This window comes from Micropterus dolomieu, linkage group LG06, assembly GCF_021292245.1.
Source record: "Micropterus dolomieu isolate WLL.071019.BEF.003 ecotype Adirondacks linkage group LG06, ASM2129224v1, whole genome shotgun sequence".
Taxonomy (NCBI): Eukaryota; Metazoa; Chordata; class Actinopteri; order Centrarchiformes; family Centrarchidae; genus Micropterus; species Micropterus dolomieu.
In genome coordinates, this window is record NC_060155.1 from 5,273,445 (window position 1) to 5,279,869 (window position 6,425).

Below are 6,425 nucleotides of genomic sequence, written 5' to 3' on the forward strand. Positions count from 1 at the left end.
AACATGCCAACCGCATACAAACCATATGGCAGGATTTTCCAATAAAAACAGGTAAAATGCCAAAAAGACTTAAGATTATGTGAGTCTGAGCCCTCCTCAAAGAGAACAGTAATGCATTTGACTAAAGGAGACAACGAAAGGAAGCTACTTGAAAACACCAAGTTAGTAAGGACATGAATGTTGACATAACAAGCGGTTCCTTAAGCTTGGAAAACGGTACCGAACAAAATGAACTGGGAGGAAACTGCAGTCAGACTCTTCTTCATGTGCTAGTTTATGATGTTTGGGTAGAGATATGGGAACTGGTTTCGCAATATATTTGAAGCAGGATGTCAGGATAACAACACACTGCTCTGCGTCCCAGCTCCTTGTGAGTCCTGACTCTCTTCTGACAGAGCTGACTGTCTGGATCGTTGCAGATAAAAAACAGAAATGCAACTACACGGATAGGGCAAATGTACACAAACTTATTCAAAATATTTTACATTTGAAAGAGCTGAATTGCTAACACTGCTACAAAGGTGGGTCATGTTAAATTAGATGTCAGTTACTGTACCAATCTTAACTCTTAATCCACTAAAAACAGTACTGTAAGTCAATCCTATGCCTGGTGGTTAGCTAGTTAAGTGTTCACCTTGACATAAAGGTTTTTTGACTATTACATTTGCATTGTTGGCACAAATAGTTTAGACTTTTTAAAGCTCTATAAGTTATCTCAGGTTGCTTTGTAAGCTTACATTTTATCCAAAAGGGTATGTTGTAGTATAGAACAGTACAGTCCATCAGCACTATAAACTACAGCCTCAGAAATTATCATAAAGTTGACTCATCTAATGCCTGGAAACACTGGCAAATCGCTGTGCTGTTAAGGCTATACGAATTGCTGTCTTGTTAATTGGGAGTCTTAAAGCCGTTGTCGTGTTCACACTACGTGACTGATTGGCGACAGGGGGTCACACACTGCACAAGCTGACGATGACTCAGGTTTCCAAACCACATTTTGTCAAGAAAAGGAGCACACAGACACAGGGCGAACAGGCTGGGGTCTTGTTACTGTGAGGCCACAGTGTCCACAGGGCTGCCATGCCACCCCATGTGGGAGGTCTGTGCTCCATAGAGTTTGAGGTGAGTAAAAAATGTTTTGTAATGAAAAAGTAGCTGCTTGCTCTGTCTGCTGCATTCTGTCATTGGCTGGATATGGATGTGGAGTCGCAGACAGCTCCAGATATTTAGCATGCTAGATAAAATCGTATCAGTGTGAACTAGGCTTAAATCTAAAACAGGTTTATCCACGACTACATTACACTGCACTTCTTTTAGCTGTAGGTGTACATAACAAACTGGCAGCTGAGCGTACCTGTTCACATAAAACTAAGACTATAGGCCACTTGAGGAAAGTGAGAAAATATGTTAAACCGACACTTAAAAATAACACAGCTCAGCACCTGATGTACTGTGTCTCTGGTAAGATACATAAGGAAATGATGTGACCTCATTCTGCTGAGAAAAAGACAGACAGCGAGAGGACGACAGGAGACGATGAGTAACAGTGTTTTTATCCACACTGGTTGCTTTCCATCTGTTCCAAGACCGGCTGGCACCTCCAGGAGGTTTGACACAAACACAGACAAATACACACACATAATTTTGCATCACTGGTGTTTGCAAAGCTTGGCGGTATTTGTATGTTGTGTTTTTACCTTGTCTTTATATTCATGTTACAGGCTCACATTCATTTGCTTATGTAAATGTACGTGACAGTGTTTCAGTGGTTGCCAAAACCCAAGCAGGAGTACCGAAGAGAAAACAGATTACTGTACAGAATCTGCAGTCTCCCTTTTATTTAGATAAAAGCCCTGACCCAGCAGCCTGTCAGCTTGCTATAGTGTGATTTTTTTTGCTTCCATTTATCTCTATACTGCTTTAATGTAAGAGTAAGCTGGAGCCTTGCAGATAAAGCACTTAGCTTTCACTTTAAATTCACATTACCACACTGCTTGGTTCTTTAATTTTATACAGTTAATGTTTGTGTGACTGGGTATCAGGGGTCTGAGTGTTGATGTACAGTAATCAAACTCAGTCTGGCTCTTTCTGACTGAGTTTCACAGTTGGTTCTGTCTTGCCTATATACATATTCTATTGCACTGACATGAGCAAGGAATGTATAGACTTAACAGAGTCTAGGTAAGTTTCCATAAACATGCAACACATACTCAAACTGTGGATTTAAGTTTATCTAGATATGTGACATCCATATCCTTAAGGGAGTGAAACAACAAGAATAAAAAGATGCAGCTTCATTCTGTTGTTGCTACAGCACTTACACATCAAACTATTAACAACACGTGTAATTATATAAGGTATATTTTAGGCCTTATACAGCTAGTCTTTAGTCACATTTAGCAAAAACAGTCAATAAGAGAGTGGGTCACTGTCTCATCAGACACCAGGATGGCCGAGTGGTTAAGGCGTTGGACTTAAGATCCAATGGGTAAATACCCACGTGGGTTCGAACCCCACTCCTGGTATTGTTACTGTTCAGTTACATCATTAAGTTTCTGTCATGTTGAAAAACATTCAGTAATCAGTGATGGCAGAATACAGACGCTTTGTTGTGTAAAAATGTATTAAATATAGTAATAAAACATGCTAGCTCTCTTCTTTCACACGGTGCATCAGTGTCTCTACTGGCTGAACGAGCACATAGGTCAAAGTTGAATAAAGGTGACATGCGAATCTGCTGGAGATATCAGAGGAACAGGAAGCACATGCTTGAATTTGTCCGTTGTTTGGGCTTTAATAGGAGCAATTGGGAAACGGAGCAAATATTCATAGAACAGAAGTTTGACCACTGCTTGAAATGTTTGATCCATCAAACTCAGGCTTTTATGGGTTTTGAGTCAGACAAAGTGAGATGATTAAGTGTCCTTGTTGATTCTAACCTCACCTTTTGTGCAGAACTAGCGTGCAGTAAATGTTTTCATTTACACATTGACTATGCGATGCCACATTTATCACAGGGCATTGAACTCAAAATGCTATGGGTTTCAGAAAACATTCAGAAGGTAGTGTTCAGAATACAGACAGCGGAATCTACATTCTTGAAGTGTACTTACTGATTGCAACAGATTCCAACAAATTTACATCCATACCGATGCACTAACAAGTGCTCAAGAGTAATACAGCAACTTATCAAAGTTGTCCTGACATGATGTTGGTAGGAGATGGAATAAAAAGTGTGGTCTTGTGTGTTAAAGTGACACCCCCCCCAACCACCGACTCCAACCCTTTTCCTCCCTCAAACGCTTTTGACAGCAGTATAACATCATTACACTACTTCTACCACCTGTGTGGACATTGGCTTGCAAAGTCATTATTTGCACAACCATAAGGGGTCGTTGTCAGAAAAATATAGGTGTGTATATATGGTGTGTTTGAACTGGCGTGGACAGTCTCAATATTTCATATTGCACAGGTACTGTCACAGCAACTACAGATATTACATCCACAGTCCACATTTCCAATGAAATCTGCTTGGTTGATCAAGTTGCTATACCCTGAGTCACTGTAGGGGAAGTTAGAGCCTCTGATTAAGATGATGTTTTTCTGCAGTGTTTGACTGGGTATGATGTATTTTCTTTGAAATTGCTACATTTATTTAGTGCTAGCAAGTGCTAGGAGGTATTGGCTGAAAACAAACAAACAAACAATTTTAGGTGTCCCTCGTGTAACCAGGGCCAGGTAGAACATCCTTTGTGATTAATAGGCTTGGTTTCTCACGTTTGAGATAACAATCCACTCAGTGGTTTTCAGAGGAAACATGTAGAGAACTGGAGAGCTTTAAATGGCTGAGCAGGTTGTTGCTACCCTCCTTTCCCCCTGGGTGTTCACCTCTATAGGAAATGGATGGAATTCTGTTGACTTTGATCACGTTGCTTGCAATGTGAACCCAGGTTAGAACTGAAGTAAATTAGATCTGAGTGTTGATTCAGTTCCAGCCCTGCCACAAGACTGATGGGTCAAGTCTATTAAGTGCATGGCTGCTTCTATGCTGTACTCATGGCATGGGGTTGCACTCATATGAAGTTGGCACAGAGACACACCAGTACAGATGTAACACGCTGCTCTGAGATATGAAAGCGTATGGAAGTTGTATTTGTAACTTCATTTACCTGTAAACTTTCTATCCCGTGGAGCCCAAATTTAATCAACAGAGTTACAGTGAGGGAAAGGACAGTGAGAGCCATCAATTTTCTCTTGTTCTGTTCTAGTGAGCAGTCAGATCTGTGCAGGAACTGAAGTCTGCTGAATAATAATCTAATAAATGTAGAAACAGGAAGATATTTAATTAAGCCCACTGGAGCAGGCTCTCCTTCTCTGGTGAGGATATATCTGGCGTGCCTTGCTGTATTCATATTGGTATGGATTTTCGTGCGTCTGCTGCTTGACGCCCAGAGGAGAGTTCATAATTGGTCCTTTAATTGTGTTTTAGTGTAACACTGAGACAGAAGACAATTGGTTCTGCTTCACATTCCTTACCTCTCTTAATCTGAGAGAACTATAAATGCAGAGTTGAAAATGGAAATGATGACATAAAAGAATGACAAACCCTTGCTTCTCTCTTGTTCTGCATGTCTTTCTGATGAAAGACATGTGGAGGTGAAAATTTACCATCTTTTATAATAACGTCTTCTGTTATTAGCCATACTAGAAATATGGTTCAAGAGGTGGCAATGGCGGTCAGTCAGAAGGTCACTTTGATCCAAACTGTAATATCTCAGTAACTATTGTATGGATTGGCTTTACATACATTCATGGTCCCCAGACGTTGAAGCCTACTGACTTTGGAGACCCTAGCTTTTCCTCTAGCGCCACCATGAGTTGTTTTAAACAACAACTTTTGGATGGACTTCCATGACATTTGTTTAAACCCTCAGAATGAATTGTAATAACTTATTATGATATCTCATCTAGTGTAAATATCAGACCACATTTTAAAAATGCCTAATACTTTGGTTTGTGACAAAATACCTGCTAAACATCAGAATTCTGACATTAGCGTTTAGCTTAAGTATGGCCTAACAGAGCATGGCTGTAGGCTCTTGGTCTTTTTAGAATATGTTTTTCAGTTCCTCCATGTATTACCTTCTGTATTCTGAAGCACTTACTTTTAAAGAAGTGATATACAACTAAACTGTATTATCGTTTTTATTATATTCAAGAAAACTGACTGTAATATTGGAAGTTTGGTGGTCTCCTTATGATGGCACCCTTTCTATTGGGCATACGGTTTCTCTCTCCTCTCTCTGCAGTAAGGATAAAACTAGAATGAAAACCCCAGACATCATTAACAGAGAATGGGAATAAATAAATAAGAAGATTGCTACTTTAACATTGGTATCCACAATCAAAGAAATACTGGTACTAACTGAGACAGGCTTGATCAAAGCTGACAAACCATAACAAAAAGGGTAATACACAAGTGACATTAACACTTATTTTAGTGAGAAACAGATAAGAGTAAAAAAGACAGAAATGTTGATTTGTCAGCTATCGGGGAGAATAAAACAAACAAGGTTGTCAGTACTTATTTCACACCTCAGGTCTCCACTGAACAATAATTCTCCATTCCTTATTGGAAATACTGTGTGCGTGTATGCTTTTGATCCTTTGTGTGTGTATGTTTGTTACTTTCATGGATCCAACACTTCACAAGACGTCACAAATAAATTACTCTCAAAAATCAAAAAAGAGAAAAATTACATTTCACTTCCAAAAAGGTTGAGTCTCATATAAAGCCCCTGGTCTCACCATGGTTGGAACTGATAACAGTAGGCTATTTAGGGCTCACACAGTTGCAATGAATTTGCAAAGGCTTTACATGTGGTGCATTCGCTTTGTGATACTTGCTGTGAGTAGGCACCTGGATGGCTTAGTGTTTAAGGCGATGGACTTAACATCTAATGAGTAAACACCCACCTGGGTTTGGGCCCCACTCCTGGTAGATATATGTATGTGGGTGTCTTGCAACATGCTCTTTACTTCAACACTCTGAAATTGTTGGAACAGATAAATAACAGTAGGCTATTTTGCCCTCACACAGTTGCACTCAATATGCAATGAATACATGTCCTTGTGGATTCAAATCCCTCTTCAAGGATCAAGTTTCCCCAAGTCCTTCAATTGCCATACAAAGATTTATTGTACTGTCACTCTAGCAGCGTTACCAGGATGGCCGAGAGGTTAAGGCGTTGGACTTAAGATCCAATGGGCAAGTGCCCTCGTGGGTTCGAACCCCACTCCTGGTATTGTGTTAGACCGTTGTTGCTTTCATCTATACTGTTGATTTGTCTTTCAGATATTGATCTTTGATAATTTAAGGTTAGCCTAACATACAGTATATCCAGAGGCTCTTTTCTTACCGA

The 6,425-nt window shown here is 39.8% G+C and overlaps 1 protein-coding gene and 2 non-coding genes across 10 annotated transcripts in view; 2 read left to right on the forward strand and 1 right to left on the reverse strand.

Annotated features, from left to right (window-relative positions):
• Positions 1 to 6,425, reverse strand: part of LOC123971870 (contactin-associated protein-like 4) — a 156,039-nt gene that overhangs the window by 48,083 nt on the left and 101,531 nt on the right. The window lies entirely within an intron of this gene.
• trnal-uaa lies at positions 2,446 to 2,528 on the forward strand. Its single transcript has one exon. It is a non-coding gene; the product is annotated as a tRNA-Leu (tRNA).
• trnal-uaa lies at positions 6,226 to 6,308 on the forward strand. Its single transcript has one exon. It is a non-coding gene; the product is annotated as a tRNA-Leu (tRNA).